This window comes from Cryptomeria japonica, chromosome 10 (genome assembly GCF_030272615.1).
Source record: "Cryptomeria japonica chromosome 10, Sugi_1.0, whole genome shotgun sequence".
NCBI classification, from domain to species: domain Eukaryota; kingdom Viridiplantae; phylum Streptophyta; class Pinopsida; order Cupressales; family Cupressaceae; genus Cryptomeria; species Cryptomeria japonica.
The window spans coordinates 487,025,907-487,050,735 of NC_081414.1; positions in this window are offsets into that span (position 1 = coordinate 487,025,907).

Sequence of the window (24,829 nt, forward strand, 5' to 3'; positions counted from 1 at the left end):
ATTGCAGAAACAGAAATAGAAACATTGGAAATAATTGATGATCATAGAAACATGGAACACGAAGATGAAATACAAGTTGAAGAGGAAATAACAAAATAACATGTCAGAGACATCAAAAAAGACCCACAATTCAATAAATTTATGGAGAAAATATTGGAGGGAGACAAAGAAAAATATTTCCTAATGTTAGCAAAAATTGGTGCTACATTCCCCTAAGATTTTGATGTGAATAAATTGACACAAAAGAGAAGTGACCCCCCCTTAATAACGAACAACATGAGGATATTTTTTGTCTCAAAATTAATGACACGTCAATTCCTAGTAACACCAGAACCAATGAGGAAACTTACATTCCCAAAAGGGATGACGTAGAAATTATAAATAATGTTCAATCCAATGAGGATACAAGAAGGGGTAGAGATGATACAAGAAGAGATCAAGATCCTCCTAGAATGCAAAATCATGGTTATGCAAGAACAAATCATGTTGATAATCCTATCACAACTCTCACACAACAAATACAAACACTGCAAACACAAATTCAAGATATGCAGAGAGGAAATGTTAGAAGATACTCACTTCAAGAAATTTGTCCTTATCAATTCGACATAAATCTAAACATGATACCATTTCCTATAGGTTGTGAAACTCCTAGTTATGAAAAATATGATGGAAGCACCGACCCTCAAGATCATATATGGGAATTTTGCACAATGAGTATGGATTTTGCACATGAGGATACATACTTGATGAGATTATTTCCGAAAATCTTAACTGGACTAGCTATGGAATGGTTCTCCAAACTTCCACCTAGAATCAGGTCATTCTCAGAATTGGTGGATAAGTTTGTTTCACAATACTCTTACAACATACAACATGAAGTAACAATGCTAGACCTATGCAATGCCAAACAAAAGAGTGGAGAACCTTTCATGACATTTTTACAGAGATGGAGATGGTTAGCTTCATGATATCCTTGTACAATGCCAGAGTATGAAAAATGGACATATTCATCGATAACCTAATTGATCAAATGATTTATCATCTAAAAATGCAAGGACATCAAAGTTTTGGATAGATGATTGATAATGGAATTAGAATGGAAGAAGCCATGATAAAGATGGGTGAGTTGAAAATATACAAAGAAGGAGTTCATCCTCCTAACAACACTAACAATAATAACAATGATAAACCAAAGTTTTGGAATAGAAATCGTAATGTCATCAACGATGGGATAGTGGATAACAACAATGTGAAACAAAAACAACCAGTTTTTAATTTATCCAATCACTCAACAGCATCTCAACAAAACAACAATCACCAAAAAGCAACTATCAAAAATTTCTTTTGAATGCAATTTACAAACATTGGTGAACTCCTTGGGTCAGCACTAAAGACACTTCTCGAGAACAAACTGATTACTTTGCCAAAAGGAAGGAACTACAAACCTCAAGTAAAACCCTCTTGGTGGAATGATAACCATTATTGTGATTTCCATCAAAACAAGGGACATCACAGATAATTGTCAGCAATTGAAACATGTCATCCAAGATTTGATTGATAATGGAGTAATAATTGTGGATGGACATATGACAAATGAATCTCATACAACTTTTAAAACTCAACTCCCGAACTATGAGAAGGGGGAATTATCAACAAAAAACAATGGTAAGGGTAAAGCGAAGGTAAACTACGCTCATACATATGATAATGTGGTAAATGTGATTGTAGTTAAAGAAAAGCAAAATCAAGAACCTGCTCATGCTATCACAAGAAGCAAAGATAAAGTTGTTTTGCTGAATCCTACCACTAACATGTCATCCACTGCAAAACAATATAATCTAGTGGAACAATTGCAGAAAATGCCTACGCAAATATCCATCTTAGAACTTTTAAAGCTTTCACCTGCACACAAAGAAATTCTTGAATGAGCATTAGTAGATACAATAGTGTCTAAAGATCTAGATATAGATCAATTCCAAACCATGGTGGGACACCTCACAACCCCTCACTGCTTATCATTCACCTAAGAAGAAGATATGTCCTTGCAACATCCCCATAATGCTCCCTTTCATATCGAAGTCATCATTCATAAGACACAAGTTAAACATGTCCTAATAGATGGAGGAGCTGGCTTAAACATTTTCTCTTTGAGTCTAGTCTGTACTCTAGGTTATTCAGAAGATGTAGTTGATCCTCGAAAAAATATCACCATTAAAGCCTATGATGAAGAAGAGTGTTCCTCTAAAGGAATTGTGATGTTACCCATCAGAGTGGGACCTTTATAGAAAGACACAACATGCCAAGTTATAGACTTGGACTTATCATACAACATACTCTTAGGAAGAACCTGGATACATGACATACAAGTTGTTCCATCCACATATCATCAGTGCCTAAAGTTTCCCTACAATGGGCAGGAAATCACGATCTCAACATATTCAAATCCATTTCAGTATTGTAGTAATCTCAAACCAGCTCAAGAGGTCATTGTTCCTCATAATAGGGAGGCATCATCTTCAAACACACAATCTAAAGAAAAATCATTTGGCTCAATTTTGTCAAGTATGGAAAAACAAACGCAGCTAAGAGATCGAGGGAATGGAGAATATTCAATATCACAATTACCACTTTCTCCTAAATCCTTTGGAAAACCATCAAACTCTAAACAGCAACTAATTGTGAAACATCTTCCCATATTTGATGGAGAATTTGTTAGTGTTGGGACCTTATCAGAGGAAACATAAGAGAAAGATGTACTACAATGGCTATACAAGGATGAAGAAGTCCAACAAAAGATCAACAAAGTCTGCATACCTACAGAAAAGTATGGAAAAGGATTTAACATTCTCAGAAAAATGGGACACACTAGAACAAGTCCTATAGGGAAAAGAAAAGAAGGTATATCAAAACCTATCCAACCTCATACTCAGCAGGCTACAGACAAAGCAGGCTTAGGATATGGACAAGTTACTCTACCAGAAGATACATCTTTTAGCCAACAACAAGAGGAATATGAAAATAGACAAGAACAAATTTCAATTGAAAGAGAAGAAACATTAGCTAAGAAACAAGCACAAGAACAAGCAAACATGAAATGGGAAAAGAAGAAAGCTTCAAATCAATAGGAAAAACAAATTAAAAGCACCTCCCAAGCAGCCTTAACTCTCAATCAAAACAAGCATGAACCTGGTACTAATCAAGGAGAGCTCATAGAAAGGTTGACATAGCTCAATCTCAGTCCAAAAGAGGTTGAATATGAAAGAAGAAAAGATATAGCAAGAAAAGTTGAAGAAACAAATTAAATACTATATGAACAAATCTATAGATTGCAAGCTGCAAGTGAGACAGATTCTGATGAATGGGAATGTGATTCCTATCACTCTGAGGAATCAACTGAAGAGAATTCCTTTAAAGAAGATGTAGGAATCGATGTAGTTCACATGTATGTAGGGAAAATGTTAGGAACTAGCTCACTTGAATTAGAATCACATTCGACTGACTTGGACTTAATTGAGGACGATCAGGAGCTCCTTATGCGAGGTCATTCCGATGAGAGTACCATTCTAGAAATAGACATACATATCAAAAACTTTGATACATCCATCATGACCCTTGATACTCTTGAAACATCTCAACCTGATGACCCCCTACCTTTAATCCACTTCCAACTTATTGATTGGGAAAATGAAGGACATACTGCCATTGATACCTTTCCAAATGACCATGCCATATTTGTATATCTTAATGCAATCGAACCCACAACAACTTTCACCAGGAATTTCAGCAATGCATCTTCCAGTCAAGTGGGTGTCAAATCTCCTAGTCACAAAAAGGAAAATAAAGAAAATAATATTAGGTCTAATGCTGAAAACCATTTCTTGGCAACATTAGATCAAGAAAAAGTAAAAAGAAAGCACACATCTGACGGTGAAAACCTCCTCGAGGCACCAGAAGATGGGAGATTTGACACTTTACCTGCTCACTATCAAGAAAGGTATCCATTTTGATCGAACCAACAGAGGCAGTTAACATTGGGACAATAGAGAAACCAAAGATCGTACATCCAACAACTTCTCTATCAAAAGAAGAAATGCAACAATATATGAAATTCTTCAAATGATGGTAAATCAATTTCACCTGGTCATATGCAGACATGCTAGGATTGGATCCAGAGCTTATTATGCATCACTTAAATGTCAGTACTGGAGCCAAACCAATTAAACAGAAACTAAGAAAAATACATCCACATATTGCTCTTCTAGTCAAAGTAGAACTATAGAAATTATTGGATGTTGGATTCATCGGACCTGTAGCATATCCTCAATGGGTATCCGACATCGTTCCCATTTACAAACCAGATAGAAGTATCAGAATATGCACAGACTTCAAAGATCTTAATAATGCATGTCCAAAGGATGACTTTCCTTTGCCTAACATTGACATCATTGTAGATTTAACTGTTGGACACTCCATGTTTTCTCTAATGGATGGTTTCTCCAGATACAATCAAATTAAAATAGCACCTGAAGATCAAGAAAAGACAACTTTCACATGTCCGTATGGTACTTTCTACTGGAACGTCGTGCCTTTTGGACTAAAGAACGCAGGTGCTACATATCAGAGAGCTATGACAACGATATTCCATGACATGATGCATACATTCATGGAAGATTATGTGGATGACATCTTGGCTAAATCATACAACATAGAAGACCATATAGAAATACAAGAAAAGATCTTTAACAGGTTGGAACAGTATAAGCTATGGCTAAACCCTAAGAACTGTGCCTTTGATGTCACTTCAGGAAAGCTATTGGGATAAATTGTTTCAACTAGAGGTATCGAAGTAGATCCGGCTAAGGTCAAAGAAATCATGGAAATGGAATCTCCCAAGAATATAAGTCAGCTAAGATCACTCCAAGGAAGACTCCAGTCAATCAGAAGATTTGTTGCTCAACTGGCAGATAAATGTCAACCATTTACTCATCTATTGCACAAAAATATTCATTTCAAGTGGGACTTTCAATGTGAGGATGCATTCAACAAGATCAAGGCATATCTCATGCAACCACCTGTCCTAATGTCACCAATTCCAAGAAAGCCATTATTACTCTGTGTATCAACCACCGAAGTATCATTAGGAATTCTTCTTGCACAATAGGATAATGAAGAAAAAGAACGAGTCATCTAATAAATCAACAGAATATTAGTGGGATACGAGATCAACTATTCACCAATAGAAAAAGCATGCTTAGCGGTAGTTTTTGCTTCTCAAAAATTAAGACACTATCTACTATCTCACTCCATCAAGTTGATAGCTAAAATCAATCCATTGAAGTATTTACTCAGCAAGGCAAGATTAATAGGATGACTAGCAAAATGGATCATGATCATGAGTGAGTTTGATATTGAGTATGTTGGTAGAAAATTTATAAAGGTGCAAGTCATTGCAGACCAATTAGCTGAGGCACCGCTTCAAGATGATCATCCTTTACAGATTGAGTTTCCCGATGTTGATATCCTAACGGTCACAACAAAAACATGGCATTTATACTTTGATGGTTCATAGACACAACATGGATCAGGAGAAGGTATTCTATTCATCACACCACAAGGTCACACAATTCCAAAAGCCTACAAATTAAGCTTTCCATGTACCAACAATACAGCAAAATATGAAGCTTTGGTTACAGGTATCAAAATAGCTATAGAATGGAACATTACACAACTTCAAGTCTTTGGAAACTCTTAGCTCGTCATCAATCAAATTAATGACGATTATCAAACAAATGATGAAAATTTAATGCCTTATAAAAAGATGGTTGATGATATCAAGAAATACTTTATAGAAATAACTTTTCAATAGATTCCAAGGAATGACAACAAAGCAGCAGATGCCATGGCAACACTTGCTTCTCTCCTTTAGACACAGGAAAATCAAGAGCGTTACGAATTCTTGGTGGAAGAGTTGTTTTACCCTGCTCATAATTGTCCTGATTCCCAAACTATCTGTCATCTTGTTGGGCATTATTCCTTCCGTTATGGCCAAACTTACACATACCTGAAAGATAACACCCTACCTCTTGATTTATCAAAAAACAAAAAGAGAAACTTTATTCACCAATCCTCCCATTATACTCTTGTCACGGATACCCTATTTAAATGAGGTCTAGACGGTACTCTTTTAAGATGTCTCGAATAAGAAGAATCTGAGAAGGCCTTAAATGAAGTCCATAACAGTATCTGTGGCACTCATTCAAGTGGTCTTATCTTTTCAAAAAAACTCATACGCTTGGGCTATTATTGGCCAACTATGGAACAAGATTCTTTTCAGATAGCTAAAACATGCAAACAATGGCAGATCCGTGGGAATTTGATTCATGCACTAGCACAAAGAACTTCATGCTTTGGCAACATCTTGGCCTTTCTGCCAATGGGGTCTTGATCTAGTAGGAAAGATAAATCCTTCTTCATCTAATGGTCACAAATTCATCCTTGTAGCTATAGAATATTTCACAAAATGGATTGAGGCACTACCTCTCATCAATATCATAGGAAAACAAATAGTTTCATTTATCTTGAACTACATCATCTGTCACTATGAAATACCCATGACCATTATCACTGATAATGGGCGACCATTCAAGAATCAGGATGTCTAAGAACTATGTGAGAAATTCAAGATCCAACACAGATTTTCCACACCCTACTATCCACAAGGGAATGGGCAAGCAGAAGCATCAAATAAAACTATTTTGAAAATCCTTAAAAAGACAGTGAATGATGCTGGCAGAGATTGGCATATTCAATTAAACCCTACTCTATGGGCCTACCATACTAGTATCTGCACACCAACAGGTGCCACACCTTTCTCTATTGTTTATGGATCAAAAGCAATACTGCCAATAGAAGTAGAGATACCTTCTCTATGAGTATCATTAAAAGGTCTTATCCCAGATGAAGAACAATGAGTATCTAGATTGCAGGAGTTAGAATTAATCCATGAATGAAGACAAAATGTCTTTGATCATTTAAAGGTATATCAGCAAAGAATGTGCCGCAGTTATAATCATAAGGTCAAACCAAGAAAATTTCAAGTTGGGGAACTCGTACTCAAAGAAAATCCACGCAACTAGACAGATTGAGAAAAGAAAGGAAAATTTGAACCAAACTAGTTAGGTCCATTTGTGGTCATAGCAGTATTTGGGTCAGGAGCATATCAACTATCAACATGGGATGAGGATCAGCTCAAGGAACCCATCAATAGCATGCATCTAAAGAAGTTTTATGTCTGAAAAAGCAGAAAAATCCAAAAAATAGTGAAAAAGCAAAAAAATCCAAAAATAGTGAAAAACCAGAAAAATCCAAAAATAGTGAAAAAGCAGAAAAATACAAAAAACAGTGAAAAAGCAGAAAAATCCAAAAACTGTGAAAAAACAGCGAAAAAGAAGAAAATTAAAAAAAAATCAAATATGAGAAAAAGTGCAATAAAAACAGATGGTGAAAACTTGGCAAACAGGCGCTATTTGTCTGCTAGCTCTTCCATCTATTTAGTTCATGCATCCTTCTGCTTGCATTCATTCTTTTCCGTCAGTGTTGTTCATATCCATAATAAGGCCTTTGTACATACGCGGGCATCCCAGGTGGCTTCTCGCCATGGTTTGGATCATTTGGTATATCATACTGAATTTGTTTCTAGGCTTGGGGCAAAATCCTGCACCTATTTGGGGGCAAATTTTTTTATCATTTTGAGCTTAATCAAATAGGTAGAACAATAGTCAGGCAACACTTATCAAGTGAAAATTGTGACACATCCAACGTTGAACATGAGATCAAATTATCAACCATCAAACTATCACATGTCAGTCTAAGCACATCACACACCTTTCAATAGATGATATCTTTTGGATAATTATTTTAACATGATTGTTCAAATTTTCTATCTTGATTTTTGCTATCATGATTTCTGAGTGACTCCAGGATGTCTCTAACTAGAGGAACAAGGAAGGAACATGATATTTTTCTTATCTGTTGTCTGTATATTAATCATTAATATGTGCAAATTTGTCTCGGGACATGATCATCGGAGTATCATCGAAGACATTTCTGATTTGCGTATTGAAATGGTTAATACTACCTGTTTTACACAAGCAACACTTAGGTCATCTTGGTTCAATTATTCCTTGATTCTTGTGCTAACTTGCAATATCAAAATCTAGGAAAGTAGTGCTCAGGTCATCATGGTTTAATTATACCATCAATGTTTGCACTCACTTCCCACATTTTAAAAAGCTCAATGATGACAAAATGCAATAACCCAGTGATTGGTCCAGTCGTAGCTTTGCATTTATCTTGCATTTCATTCTTGCATGGGATCCCGCATGCTCATTCTATCCAAGGTTAAATCTATTGCAAGAATCATCAAGGTATCATCATAAGTGTATACGCAATCAGACTGATGACTCATCTCTCTCCAGATATTGTCGACCCAACGAAAATTTAACCAAACCAACATCAGCATATATGAATCTTCCTACAACTTGATATCAACAATTTTGTCAGTTCTTTGCTCAATCAACATTATGAATTCTATCAATCGATCGCATCTAAATTGATTCTATCATGTCTTATAAAGGATGTATCTTTCTCAGAACAAGACGTTCTGATCATGTCTTATATAGGATATATCGTTCTTGAAACCAGACGTTTTGATCATCTTTGTCTTATATAGGAGGTTTCATTCCTGAAACCAAACTGAATCTCGATCTTATCAATCTAATCAATCAAGCTTTATTAATAATCAAGAACCACATCACCGTGATCATAGAACTCACATTTTCATCAACCACAGTTGCATAAATCAAATAATTTCTAATCGGGATATCTCTTTGACAAAAAACAATTCACACACTCCAAAGGTCAATTATCTCAATTGATCTCCCGATGGGGTATCATCGTACCGCAATTTATCAATCAATGGCTGGGGCATCCTATCGAACCAATATCATCATCAAAATGAGATTATTGTTTGAATCAACACGTCATCACACCTCACTTCAAAGAGGGGCAAAATGTATACACCTAAAAATGGTCTGAAGATAATTAATTAAATAAGCAATTATTTAATTAATCCCCCTCCCTAATTTAATTGAATTCATTAGGCAATTTGATTAAATTCTCCCTTTCATCTACTTATTAATAAATCTAAGGATTTATTCCTTAAGTTCATTTCATGGTCTCCTTTGATTCATTAATTCAAATTAATTAATCTTCCCCCCATTTCAATCAATTCTTCTAATCCCCTAATTAATTAAAACAAATCAATTTATGAGTTGTTGAAAATTAATTAGACTTTTCCTATTATTTGAATTTTTAAAATTCAAATTACCCACATGCCTCCTAACTTCTAACCACCTAACCTAACCATCCCTCTAACCTAACCCATTCCACCTGACCTTGGGTTTTCCTAACCCTATCCTATCTTGCACATCTTGACCTCCTTATCCTAACCTCTTATGGTGTGGATATTCTTCCCTTGAGACACATGGCACTTTGGCCACATGTCTCCTCCCTTGGACACTTGCCCTTTTATGAGCAAGGCTTCTTGAAACTTGTCACCATAGAGATGACAAGTGTCCCTTCCTCCAACCTCCTCCAATTTCACCCTTGATATCTTCAGACTCAATCTTTACCGTTGATTCCTTCCACCTCATCCCTAGCCGTGGAAATCCTATAATATCCCCCATTTTGGAGCACAAAGGATCCCATCTCATTATCAATTTAGGCATTGTTACTATAGGCATATCATTTGAGCATTATTGTTATAGGCAATTGCATTAGCTTAATTTGATCATTTTCTAGCATAATTGTTGAATCATGTAGCTTAATCAATCTCTTTTATAGCTTAATTGCATCATCATCATAGCTTAATCATGCACATAATTAGCTTAATTTGTCTCTTGGATCAATCTAGCACAATCAATCTCATCTTTGCATATCATTATCATTTCAAATCCTCCATCTAGGTGTAGTCAAGTCACTGGGATTGCTTATCCAGATCTAAGAGCAAATCCATACTCACGTCTCTTGGGAGGCGATAGGTCGCTTTGTCATGGTTCATCTTTCATTTGCTTCTTATTTTCTAATCATGCTTGTAATGATATATTGAGTGTTTGTGTTGCAGCTACATGTATCACACTTCACAGGCACGACATATATAATTTATATTATTTGTAATATTTAATAAAGTTGAAATTGAAAATTTATTTGTTTAATATTTTTAATTTATTACATAAATTATAATATAATTTTTAAAAATTTTAATTATACTATATTTAATGTATATTAAAATTATGTTTTAAATATATTTTATATTATAATTTTTTTATCATATAAATTAATTTAAATAATATTGTACACAAAAATGCAAAGACATTGAATAATATTAATATTTAAAACTATAATGAATATATAATATTCATTAAAATGTTAAATCTATTATATGTTTGGTCTTTATCTATTTTTATTGTTTAAATATATATTAAATTTATTAAAAAAATATAATAAGAGTATATTTATTAACATATTTTATAGTTTGAATAACAAAAAGTTCACTCTTATGAATCTAACACTACCTCTAAGATATTTTCTATTGTTCAAGTCTGCTTTACATAGAATGTGAAACAATTATATAGACATTGCCAAACTGATAATAAAAATAAGACAATCCAAAAAATTTAAAATGATAGTTTTTTACCAAAAGTTCAATATTTCAAATTGGCCAATTGTTTTTTCAACAATAACATTTTGATTAATAATATTTCATAATATGAAATTTACAATCTACTTCACCCAATACCAATAGTTTCAATAATTTAATAATAGTAATATTAAAAAAAAAAATTATTTATTTTTACAATTATAATTTTATAAAACAACTTATAATAATAATTATATGATTTGATTTTAAACAAAACATAGATAATAAAATAAAATAAAATAAGAACTATAATTATATTTAATATTTTAATATTTTAATTACAATTCACTATATATTATGAAAAAATTAATATTATTTATCTATCTATCTATCTTATTACATATATTATTTGCACTACAATATTAAGACAACAAGTATGACCACTACGTGGCACTTGTTTTATTTGTGATATGGATTTAAATAATGTGTTCTAATTCACTTGCTTTCATTCAGTTATGATAAGATTTGATGTTACTAATATGACATTTATTTCTTGTATCTATATTTTCTAATATTCAATATTCATGCAGTTATGATAAGATTTGATGTTCCATAATGATTGGTTTTGTATGTTAAACTACAATTGATATTTGTTGGGGTTTGATATTTCTTCTTAACTCACTTACTTCTTAAGTGTATACTTACCTATTTTTCATGTAGAATGTCAATATTAGTTCTTGAACTTGTTAGATCATATTGGTTGTTAGACCTAGTTATTTGTTTAACTCATGATGCCATGGATAAAAAAATCATGTTGGACCTATGGATAAAAATTAAGCTCTAAGTTCATGTACCTTATATTAAAAGCTTATGATAAATATTAGTGTTATTTTTTTATTTTTAATATTTTGGTAGCAGCAAGTGGGAGATTTTTATTGGATTGGCTACACCACCAACCAAACATCAATACATAGGTATGAGACGTTCAATACCTTAGGGATAATAGAAATTTTTTTTTTTGGAGTAGGTTTTCATTCTTGTCACTTATGTTTTTAAATTGGTAGTTTTAATGTTGAAAGTTTTATGAAGATTAGGGATTTTTAATTTTGTATAGTGTCTATATTCTAGGAGAGAATCCAACTCCATGAATCACGTATAGGCACCTACTTCAAGGCCTCAATGGGGGAGAAAATTTGGCAATTACTTGGGCATTGTTTTCCATGTTGTTGAGGAAGAAAAACATTTATAAATAAAAAAGTATTAGAACTCTTGACTATAACATATGAGTTCTTTACTATATTGGAAAACATATCTGTCTCTAGTTTCATTTTGAGTAGCATATGCTACTTTCAACATCATTTTAAGAAATCTAGTCTATGAAGAAGTATTTAGGATTATTCTTAATTAAGGAAGAGTAAGACTAACCTTACATATTCTTGGATGGTATAACTCCTAGTAAAACTGAGTTGTTTTTGATTAAGGAAAAAGTAAGTTTTGAAGGGGCCCAGAAACCCTTTACAATCAGAACTTAAACAACATAAACAACAAAAGAGATGAGAAATAGAAAAGAATAGAACCACAAAAAACCATCGAAAAACCAGAGAAAACCCAAAAAAGCCCCATTAAGCCAGTAGGGCTTCCAGAATTTAGATTTTTTCCAGGGCTTTTGCCAGGGTGTTGCTAATTTCGTGCAGCTCTTTGATGTTGTCTTTGAGGTTAGGGGAATCCTTTGTGGAAGCAGCCACAACTTTCTTGACACTGGCCCTAGTTCTCTTCGTAGTACCGCCCACCGAAGTAGCATCACCGCTTCCAGTCTGGATGGTCTCATCATCCAAGTCAAGATCCATGACCAGATTCTGAGTGTAGGTATGATCAAAGACTTTGGTGATGTCCTCCAAGTTTTTAGTGATGATAGAGAGGATACTTGGGATAACGCCCATCAGATTTTTCACCGCTTCTTTTCCCTCTTCCAGTGATTTTACCTTATTCTCCATTTCCTGCTTCCATTTAATTTTCTCTTTGTTTTCGTCCTCTCTCTTCTCATCCGAGTTTATTCCCTTTTTTCTCGATTTTTTAGGATCTCATAGGTCCATCTATCGTAATCCATTCTCGCCTCAGAGTGTTTCTTGAGGTTATCCAGGATAAGCCCTTTACCAGCACATTCCTTATCCTCGCTATCCCTATCCTTAGTCAGGTCCTTCTCAGAATATTTGTTCATTTCCTTCTCGGAATTCACTTTGGTTTCCTTGTTATCCTTGAGATCCACTTCTTCCATCAGATGGTTGCTGTCCTTACCAGGGAAATCACTGAGGATAGGGCTTTCATGACTAGGCTCATTATCCCCACTTTCTTCCTCATTACCCAGCTCCTCATCTTTCCAGCTATCTTCACCGTTGGAGTCGTCAATCTCCATTCTGATGCTTTCCTTAACTATTTCCTCTGTTTCCAACCCAGGAACACTTTTCCTTTTTTTGTTGGAGGATGCCTTCTCCTTGTTGGTTTCTCCCTCTTCCATCTTTCTCTTTCCCGGAGAGGCGGAAATCCTCTTATTTTCTAGTAGGGTGAGGGTTTTGCAATGCTCATAGATGAGCAGCAGAAGCCCATAATGGAGAATCGGGCTAGAAGGGTTATTCCTATGTTTATTGAGGGACCTGGAGAGGGACCAAAAAAGGTAGTAGGGTAGGGATACCTTTTTGTTATGCCCTGGAGAATGACCTTCAACCATGATGTATTCCATAATTACATTCAGAACCCAGCCCCACAGCTTCTTGATGTTTGCAACTTCGTAGTAGCCCCTAGTGGCTTTGCCGATTTTAACCCTCTCTTTCTCTTTTCCCAGGAACAAATTGACCGCTTTGTTGGAGACTTTAAGGTCTCAAAATAAATTAAGCCCAGTGTGGGGCATGTCGGTCACAGTGGATATGAGCCCAACGTCTAGCTTAAACTTAACTCCATAAATTTTAAAGGAGCCATTAGACCAGTTTTCAGAAATCTTAAAAACAGCTAGGCTAACCCTACCTTTGTCATAGTCCATGAGATTCTCCATGAAGTTGGTTAGAGAGCCCTTCTCCAATTTCCCCTAGACTTTTGGCATCGCTTTCCAAGTTGACGTATTGTCTGGTTCTTCCCGCCTTAGGTCTCCTCCCATCTTCGTATACGGGCTATCTGCTTTGTTTCTCTACAAATTAAAACCTTCTTTCTTGATGTTGCTCAATTTTTTGAACTGAGTAACCCACAAAGCGTGCGTCAAATTATTAAAGGTTGTTGAAGATCTGCCGCAATGCCAAGTAATGATGGCCTTTCCAGCAAGGCATAAATGATGCTTTTTACTTGTCATGATTAAATTGTCCTTCTCTCCCCATATAACGGTCCTTTCTAAGGAACTCTTTAATGTTTAAATTGAGATCCTCCTCATGCCAAATCATTTGGGAATCAAAGTTAACCCCAGAATTCGTTAAAAAATCCACAACACTGTTTTGTTCTCTGAAAGTATGTTGAATAATATTTTCTTTGAAACTTGCAATGATCTCCCTAGCTTTCATGATGATATTGTCAATAGACCAAGAAGGCTTGGATTCCCCCTTTAAACACTTAATGATATTAAGTGAATCTCCCTCAAGCCATAATTTATCATAATTTAGATTTTTAGCTATAATTAAGGTGTTCAGGGTGACAAAGGCTTTGGCAAAATGGCTAGTTTGATTCCCCAGAGGTCCAACCACCGCCTTAAGACAACTTCCAGCAAAATTCCTAACAATGCCCCTGTATCCAGCTTTACCCGGATTCCCTTTAGAAGCCCCATCAAAGTTAGCCTTAATCCATCCCTGAGGAGGAAAGCACTAGACCAGACCTTCTCTTCCAGTCTCCTTGCTAGAAGTAGTGGTAGAAAGGTTCCACCTGTCTTTAAAATCATCTTTAGCAGCAGGTCCCTGATCAGTGCAATAGAGGCATTCAAAAATACTCCTAAAGATTTTATTTGCAACCACTTCAGGAATAGCCCTTTTATCCCTAAAAATCCTGTTGTTGCACTCTTTCTAGATATTCTAGATAACAATCGACAAAGTAAGTCTCCAAGCCTCCACAATTTTAGGATTAGAATTAGGGCAATGCCATTGCTGCCAAGAGTCCCCAAGGGAGTTTGGGAAAACCTAGCTCAGGTTCCACCTGGTTAGGATGATTTTCCAGATATCCTAGCTAAAAGTGCATTGGTTGAGAATGTGGCAAGTTGTCTCTTCTTCCTTGCAACAAAGAGAGCACCTATTAGGAAAAATAACACCTCTTTTATGAAGATTGTCCAGGGTTAATACCTTATTTTGGATGAAAATCCAGAACAAGATATTGACCTTTGGAACTAACTTCTTGTTCTGAACTTTAGCCTAGATGGGAATTTCTTCCACCAGGTCATTGTGAATAGCCACAACAGAGGAAATGGAATAAATCCCATCCAGGGTTTCCCTCCATATCAATCTGTCATCTTTGTTGTCTCTAGGGATTTTAGCAGAGAGAGCAATATGAAGGAACTTGAGCCCCGGACACTGCTGGCTAAAATCAATCTAGTTCCCATTTATCCAGTAATCTCTAACCTTTTCACCATACCTACTTTTGAACCGGTCTTTCGAATCTTTAAGGATTGGAATTTCCTCCAAAGGTTTATCCAGGATCCATCTATCTTCCCAAAATCTTATTCTCCTCCCATCCCCAAGGTTCCAAGTTCTGCCAGCAGCAGCCCAGCTTTTAGCAGATTGCACAACATTCCATATAACGAATCCTTCAATAGTGAAAGAGTTATCAAAGAATTCTTCCTCGGAAGGTTGCATATAGAGATATTTGTTTTTCCAGATAGAGTTCCATTCTCTTTCCTCCACTTTGAATCTCCATATTTGTTTGGCTAATAAAGCTTTGTTCATAGAACCAATGTTCCTTAAACCTAGCCCACCTGAGGCCTTAGGGGAACAGATTTTATTCTAGACAATAAGGGGAATTCTTTTTTTGACTTCCACTCCTGACCAAAGGAAGTTTTTTTGGATTCTTTCAATGGCTTCCGCAAACTTTGTGGGGATTTTGAACAAGCTAAGAGCATACACAGGAAGGTTTTGGAGAGTGTCTTTGAGCAAAGTGATTTTGCCCGCTTGACTAAGGACATCCCCTTTCCAACCAGCAAGTTTCATGTTAAGTCTATCTATCAGCTTGTTCCAGAAGGAGTCCTCAGGCTTAAGACACAAATGAAGCCCCAGATAAGTAGAGGGAAACTCAAAGATATTGCAGCCAAGAATCCTTCCAATCCTTAGTTGCCTTTGGACCGGGGTATTGATAAAAAATAGAGAACTTTTATCCCAATTGATTTTTTGGCCAGAAGCAGATTCGTAAGTATTTAGAATATTATTCATATTATTAGCTTCCATGATGGTGGCTTCCCCCATAGTAATAGAGTCATCAATGAATTGTTCATGAGAACAAACAACATTGGAAGAAGAATGTTTCAGACCCTTAAGATTGTCGTCTTCCACATTTTTGAGAATGAATCTGCCCAGGCATTCAACAAGTATGGTGAACAGGATAGGGGATATGGGGTCCCCCTATCTGAGACCTCTAGAGATTTTGAAGAAACTGGACGGGGAACCATTGACAATAATAATAGAGGAGGAAGTTTCCATAAGTTGAGAGCAGAGCTGAATAACTTTGTAACCAAAACCAAACGCTTTCATGATCCTAAGGAGAAACTGCCAATTCACTCTATCAAAAGCTTTAGCCATGTCTAACTTTAGGAAGAATCCCTGGTTATTCGCCACTTTCAGGGAGTGGATATTTTCATGAACGGAGATAATGGAATTCAAAATGTGTCTTCCAAGGACAAAGCCATTCTGCTAGACAAATATAATACTAGGGAGAATTTCCAACAACCTGGAAGTCAGAACCTTGGATAAAATCTTGTAAAGAGAGTTATACAGGCTAATAGGTCTAAACTTGTTGAGAGAATCATCTCCAGGGATCTTTGGGATAAGGACTATGAAGGTGGTGTTCAGTTCCTTAAGAAGTCTTCTGGAGCCAAAGAATTCTTTAACACCATTGCATATGTCAGCCTCCACTATGTGCCAGAAATTTTGGAAGAAAAACATAGGGAAACCGTCTGATCCAAGGGATTTATCTCCCTGAAAGGAGAACACCACCTTTTTGATTTCTAGATTAGAGGGAATACGGGATAAGAGGTGGTTATCAGCTTCTATCAGGATAGAAGGAATAGCTTGTAAAAGGGTGTTTTGATTGCTAAAATCCAAGTTATCCACTTCACCCAGCAGGGTACTGAAATGCTCGAGAGCTTTCTTCCTAATGTCACAATCCTCTGTTAGGATACCTTTATTGCAAGATAATCTAGAAATTTTCTTGGCTACCCTATGCTTAAGAGTAGTTAAGTGAAAGAAGTGGGTGTTTTTGTCGCCTTCCTTCAGGAACAAGGCTCTAGATCTTTGTCTCCAGAAAGTCTCTTCATTAGAGATGATGGTGTGGTATTTAGATAAAAGATTATTTTCAGCCATCCTAAGATCTTCAGTTAGCCCACCCTCTTGGATTCTATCCTTAACATCCTTAATTTCAGTTTTGACTTGAATTTTGCTCTTGAATATGTCCCCAAAAATCTCTTTGTTCCAGGTTTTAATTTTAGATTTTAGAATGTTGAACTTTTTAGCAATTCTAAAGAGAGCCTTACCCTCCACTTCAGAATTCCACCATTCAACAATACAAGCTTCTAGAGAAGGATGGGAGAGCCAAGCTTTTTCAAATCTAAAAGGGAAGTTTCTCTTGGCCGAAAAAGAATTGGTAGTGAAGGAGATGGGGTAATGGTCTGACCCAATTTTGATAACGGAAGCAAGGGAGTAGCTATACCTAGAAAACCAGTCAGGAGAGATTAAAGATCTATCAAGCTTAACTTGAATCAGATCAGCTCTGGTTCTTCTATTGGTCCAGGTGTAGTTGATACCTTGAAGATCCACGTCAATAAGAGCTTGGTCATTAATGAAGTCCATAAGGTCTTGTTTCGCATCAAGTTGTAAAGGGATACCTCCCATCTTCTCTTCAACTTTGAGTGGAGTATTGAAGTCTCCCATAATAATCCAGCTTTGATCAGCAAACTGGAGTCTATCAGTTGCAAGGCTTTTCCAGTATTTAGCTCTCCCAGATTTGGTATTAGGAGCGTAGACATTAGATAACACCCAAACAAAGTTGTCCTTAATATGCTCAAGCTGAACTGAGTTCCTATTAAAAGCAAAGATGATTTCCTTTCCTATTATAGTTTTTTTGTTCCAAAAAATTGCAGTTCCTCCAGAAGCTCCCTCCAAGTTAGATCCTATGACTCCATTTTCCTTGAAAATTCTAATCTTTTCAACTTTTTCTTTAGACATCTTGGTTTCCTGAACAAGGACCACATCCGGTTTATGATCTCTGATGATGTTTCGTAACACATCCTGCTTATGAGAGGCGTTCAGCCCTTTGATATACATTTAAGATTTATGGTTTTAATCTGATGATGTTTTGTAAGACTGAGTTGTTAATGGTTTGAATCGTTATACATTTAAGATTTATATTTAATGATTGTATATTACTCTTTGAATAGTTATATTTCAAGTCTCCACAAATATCATATTGAGAAGCCTTTTGGGTGTTACAAAAGTTCCATTGTTTACCTTGGGTTTTAATATTGTTCTCCATTGAACCTATGGTTGGTTGAGACTAATAATTAAGCTCATTTAAAAAACATGAGAGTTTTTAAAATGTTTTTGGGTGTTGAGAAACCTATTTATTAAGGTGTTTATATATATTGAGCTTAGAAGTTTTCCTTGCCTACTAGTTCTCCAACTTGTATTTAATACTTTCTAACAATTTGTAAATTCCTATGATAAAACAAAACTACTGATAGGATGGGTCAAAAAATAAGATAGTTTTATCATAATCTAAAGTAGATAAGATACATACATGACAAGGATTCTTAAAATGTTCAATCATATACACACATTTCATCCATAATGTTCAAGCATGAACAATATAAAATAAATTATTCATCTAATATTTTTCCTTCTTAAAGTATGTGCATGAACAATATAAATAAAAAGATTTCCTACATACTAATTGATACATATTAAAAAAAAAATAGAATTTAACAAATATTATCACAACTCAAAATTGATAGCCAAATTTGTAATTTGATCACAAAATTTTACATAATAATCTTAAATCCTATATAGGCAAAGATTTTGCAATGACCATAATGTCATGCAACTAATATTTTCCTGATAATAGAAACACATAAATCTAAATTTTCAAAAAAGAAGAAAGATTTGGAGCCCACACACTCAGAGTTAGCTGGGCATACATTTACACAGTCTCATTTTAGTTGTCATATTTATTAATCTTCGCATTTATGTATGTAAACAACCCTCTCCTTCACACACACACGCCCTTATTCACTAGGTCTTTTGTCTTTTCCTCATGGGGGAACCTTACGCATATACCTATGCTTTTTTCTCATGGGGGAACCTTTTCTCATGGGGGGAACCTTACACATATTCAAAACAATCACAGTCAAGCTACCAAACAATCAATTCGAGATCAATTATATAATGCAAGGTTTGTTATTGGACGTTGTGAGTTTTAGGGGGAAATCGTTGGGTTTGATCATCGTGCTGAACAATAGGGTTTATTGTTGTGTCATTGCTAGGAATAGGAGCGGGAAAATGAGTGTTTTTGTCACTGCACAAAAGAGAGAGGTTGGAGTCAGTGATGGTTAGTGTAGAATTCAACACATAAAAACCAGTGAGTAAGGAGCCCATATTTTTTATGTTGCAATATAAGTTATTTGTGGAATTTTTTTATGTTTTTGGCATTTGAAAAGGCATATTTGGGTGAAACAAAGTATGCAGATATAATTTCAATGAAAAATGCAGAGGGTTTTGTGCATTGGAAGTCGATGAGGTGACTGCATGAAAGAGAAGATACAAAGTAGTGTGTATACAAAAAAATTTGAATTTCTTGTATGAATCCAAAATAGTGGGGGATATCAAAAGGTCCTCCAATACTTTTTCTCCTCCAGGTTGGAAACTCCAACTGCTCTTTGACGCAGTCACTTCATCAAACTTCCAGTGCGCAAAACCCTCTGCATTTTTGTTCGAAATCATATAGGCATGGGCTATTCTAGACTTAAAATGGCACGACAATGGCATGTGGAAGATTAGTTTCCATGGTTAATCTCTCACATGCCATGGTTGTGCCATTTTATTTAGAGAATAGCCCATGTAGAAGTGGCTATCCTCCACATAAAATAGCATGTCATACTCCCATATGGGCACCCGCCATACATCTATGGACTTTGATGGGCCACGCATGGAGGGCTTCATGTTCCAACATGAACATGAAAACACATCATGAGGATAGTTGCGATGGTGAAGACAGTACCGACAAAAATGAATGTCAGGCTTCAACGTCATGCATTTTCGACTACTGGAAACTCACGTACAATGAAGTTAGTGCGTAGGGATTTTTGGTGGTAAGTGTCTGGTCCATAGCTAGTGATCGTAACCTGGAAGGTCAACGAGAGGTTTATGTTGGCAGACAATTGTGTTGAAAACATAGTGTTTTCATTAACACGTGGGTTGGGAACAATATATGGACATCGTAAAAGAGAGACCGGGAAGAGACGTTGCAAGATACAGGATTGGGAAAACAACAATGTTTTTTTTTCTTTAAGATGTGGGCTGCAAACAAGTTTTGGATGTCGTAAAAGAGAGACCAGGGATAACAACGGTTTTTCACTATATGAAAGGAGGTTGGAGAGGGTGAAGGAAGAATTCAAGAGAAAAAATAGTAAGGTATGAGTATGTTGCAAAATTAGTTATTTTTAGATTTTTTTTACGTTTTTGGCATCTGAAAGGGCATATTTGGGTGAAACAAAGTATGCAGATCTAATTTCGACCAAAAATGCAAAGGGTTCTGTCAATTGGAAGTCGATGAGGTGAGTGCATGAAAGAGAAAATACAAAATAGCGGGTACACAAAAAAATTAAATTTCTTGTGTGAATCCCAAATAGTGGGGGCTATCAAAAGGTCCTCCAATACTTTTTCTCCTCCATGCTGGAAACTCCAAGTGCTCTTTCACACAGTCACTTCATTGAACTTCCACTGCACAAAACCCTCTACATTTTTGTTCCAAATTAGATAGGCATGGCCTATTCTAGACATAAAATGGCACGACCATTGCACATGGAAGATTAGTTTTCATGGCTAATCTCCCGCATGCCATGGTCATGCCATTTTGGCTATTATCCACATAAAATGGCATGGCCATGGCATGTGGGAGATTAATTTCATCCCATTTTTATGTGGAAAATATTAGTATAGGCATGGGCATACATGCATGGAGTTGCATTGTGCCCTATGTGGAGTGTTGCAGATTGCAACATGGAGGAGAGAAATTAGCAGAGGACCTTTCAATGATAGCCAAAAAGGAAAGAAGTTAGGCACTTGGAAACCAATCTCCCACATGCCATGGTCATGCCATTTTATGTGGAGAATAGCCCATGCCCAGGCGATTACTGTAGCTAGGCTGGACATTTTGCCGCCAAAATTCTTGTGCACCATCTTGGTTGTCCTTCTTTTCTGGCCATCAGAAATGGCTAACGTCGAAAGGTCCTAGCATTTTTTTTTGTCATCCATGCTGGAAAAGGAAGCACTCCACGCGAGGCCTATGGAACTCCACGTATGCATGGTGGATGCCCATACTTCAGTACGACGTGGTATTTTTATGTGGAGAACAGCCGCTTCCATTTGAAAATGTTGTTGTCGAAAGGTCCTTTACTACTTTTTCTCCTCCTTGTTGCTCTCTCCCTAAAACATGTGGCATCTAAAAACAAAGACAACATGCATCTTAATGAACACATTTTGTTTTCAACACAAAACAGGACGCATGGTATTTTTTTTTTTTTGAAATTTTTGGTTGTGAAAGGGTTGTCTTTTGATTTGTTTGGAATGGTTCAGTTTAGAAAGTGTTAGGGTTACTTTTGGGGGGTCTAATTGTTTGTGAACATCCTCTTCTCCATAGTTCAAGTGGAATGGAAAATGGACACATAATGTTGGTTGATATATACCACTATTGTTAGTGATAGGTTGAGTTTGAAGTTAAACTACCTTATTATAGTTGAACATATTAATTCTCTATCCACTTGGGCATGTTTTTTGTGCCATAACATTGTGTTCAATATTTCTGAATATAGATGAAAAGAAATGTTTTTTGTGGCATGTGTGTTTAATTTCAAATTTAATCTATCACTAATAGTTTTTTTGTTTTTTTTTGTAGGTCATTGGTTCGATAGCATAACACATTCCTGTTCATTGGGGAGTGCCTTTTATTTATTGTTTGAGCAGTTTATGGAATAGAGATGTACACTATATATATTTCTCTGTGTTATGTTTATACATGTTGTGTCATGTAATTTAGTTGCCAAAAACATTCACACGTCTCATTTTTTCCACCACCAGCTTCTATGGTACAAGAGAAGCTGCCATTCGTACGATGGGTCTCACGAGAAGAAGAACCGTTGTCTTCTTCCAACCAATACAAGCTTACTGAAGGTTATACTAAAGATGAAGATGTGTCTTCTAAGGATGCATCTGATAATGGTGATGAAACACAAGAGGATGGTTGAGAAGGACATGTATTGGTTGTATTGTAATCATGTTTTGCATTGATTTCAATGTGATTATTGTCATATGGAATTTGAGCTTTTATGTGTTCATGAAATGTGACTTTTGAAACTACAAATGTGGGATAGGCATTGGCGTAATATAGAACTGGACACAAGGGTAGCAGGATTTTGTATTTTTATTTGTATGGTACTTGTGGTGAGGTTGGAGGGATGAGATTTTGGGATCTGCGAGCTTTTAACATGCATAGATTGTTCAAGCACAATCTTGATTTGATTCAGCCACATATGTGTCGACATCCTTTGAATTTGAAACATCCTATGTCTCGTCCGCTTGAGAAACTTAAACTATATGCTGAAAGGAGGGCAGCTAATTTTGAATGCCAGATGAGAATTCGGGTAAGAGCACAACGGCGGTGTGTAGTTGACCGGGTTTGCTTGGCCTATGGTGTGACCGCGGATGAGGACCTATCAAAGGCAGGAAGGAAAGAAGTAAGAGAAACCATTTGCAAGTAAAAATATGAAGAAAATTAGGAGGTGAGAAGACAAAAGATATTGAGGTTGTTATACATGAAAAAATTGAAACCTGTGGTAAGTTGCAAACACACCGTTTTTGTGATTGTTTTTGTTTTTTTATTTTTTTTCTTCATTTTTTTGGTTATATTTAGTAATTTGATTTGAATAGATATTGATGAATGACTTCATACTCTACTATAGAACAACCCTGGCAAATCCATAGGGGAAGGCAGTTGTGACCCTAGAAAACTACATGAGGACCATGTGGGGTGGTCATGTGATGAGGAGCCCATTTTGGAGCAAAGGTAATTTGATTTAATTCTATAACATGGATAGCTAGCATCTATACGAATCTCACAATTGACTTCTAATGCTTGCATTCACATAGGTTGCTTCTATGGCAATTGGTAGTTCACACAAGCATGCCAGTGTTGTATCGGGTCGCAATGAGCAGCATAGGGAGGAGGGTAGGAAGAAGAAGAGAAGGTAAATTGTTGCATTACATTCACATCTCATATGGCTAATCAATTGATAGCTTACACTATTGCTTGTATTTTGATAGGCTGCTCCTGAAACACTATCTGGTTTGCATGAGCATGGTGCTATTCAATCGAGAGGTGAAAATTGCGATAAGGAGGGGAAAAAGATGAAAAAAAAAACTAAAGGTATATTGTTGCACATCATTCATATTTAGCATGAGTAATCAATGGTTGCTTACATTCATTATCCATTTTGTTAGGTTTCATCTGAAGCAGTGTATTTCTTGCATGAGCATGACACCATTCATACAGAAGGTGACAAGTAGCATAAGGAGGAAAAAATGAAGAAGAAGAGGAGAAGGTATATTGTTGCATTACATCCATATATCATGTGTGTAATCAATCGATAGCTTACATTCATCCTTCCATTTCATAGGCTACATATGAAGCATCTGACTCGCACAAGAATGACGTTGTTCAATTGGGAGGTCACAAGTAGCACAAGGAGGAAGAAAGGAAGAATAAAAAGGAGAAGGTATATTATTGCTTTACATCCATATCTAGTGTGCATAATCATTTGATAGCCAACATTGATTCTCCCACTTGACAGGATGCATCTGAAGCTCCTTACTTGGAGGGGGATGGCGTTGTTCAATTGGGAGGTCATAAGAAACACAAGGAGGAAGAAAGGAAGAAGAAAAGGAGAAGGTGTATTGTTGCATTACATCCATATATCATGCGTGTAATAAAATGATAGCTTACATTCATCCTCCCATTTCGCATGTTACATCTGGCTCACACGAGGATGGCATTGTTCAATTGGGATGTCACAAGAAGCACAAGGAGGAAGAAAGGAAGAAGAAAAAGGAGAAGGTATATTCTTTATTTACATCCATATCTAGTGTTCTTAATCAATTGATAGCCAACATTGATTATCCTGCTTAGATGGGGATGGCATTGTTCAATTGGGAGGTCATAAGTAGCACAAGGAGGAAAAAGGAAGAATAAAAAGGAGAAGGTATATTTTTGCATTACATCAATCTCTTGTTTGGATAATCAATTAATAGCTTACATTCATGCTCCCATGTGGCAGGCTTCATCTCAAGCAATACATTTCTTGAATGAGGATGGTGTTTATCACTCGGTAGGTGATAAGCAGCACACGGGGCAAGAAGGGAATAAGAAAAAGGAGAAGGTATATTCTTGGGTTACACCCATATCTCGTATGTCTAATCAATTTATAGCTTATATTCACCCTCCCATGTGTTAGGATTCATTGGGAGTAGTACATTTATCACATGAGGATGGCCCTCATCACTTGTGAGGTGATAAGAACCACAAGGTGGAAGAAAGGAAGAAGAAAAAGGAGAAGGTATATTCTTGGGTTACACCCATATCTCATGTGTCTAATCAATTGATATCTTACATTCATTCTCCCATGTGATAGGG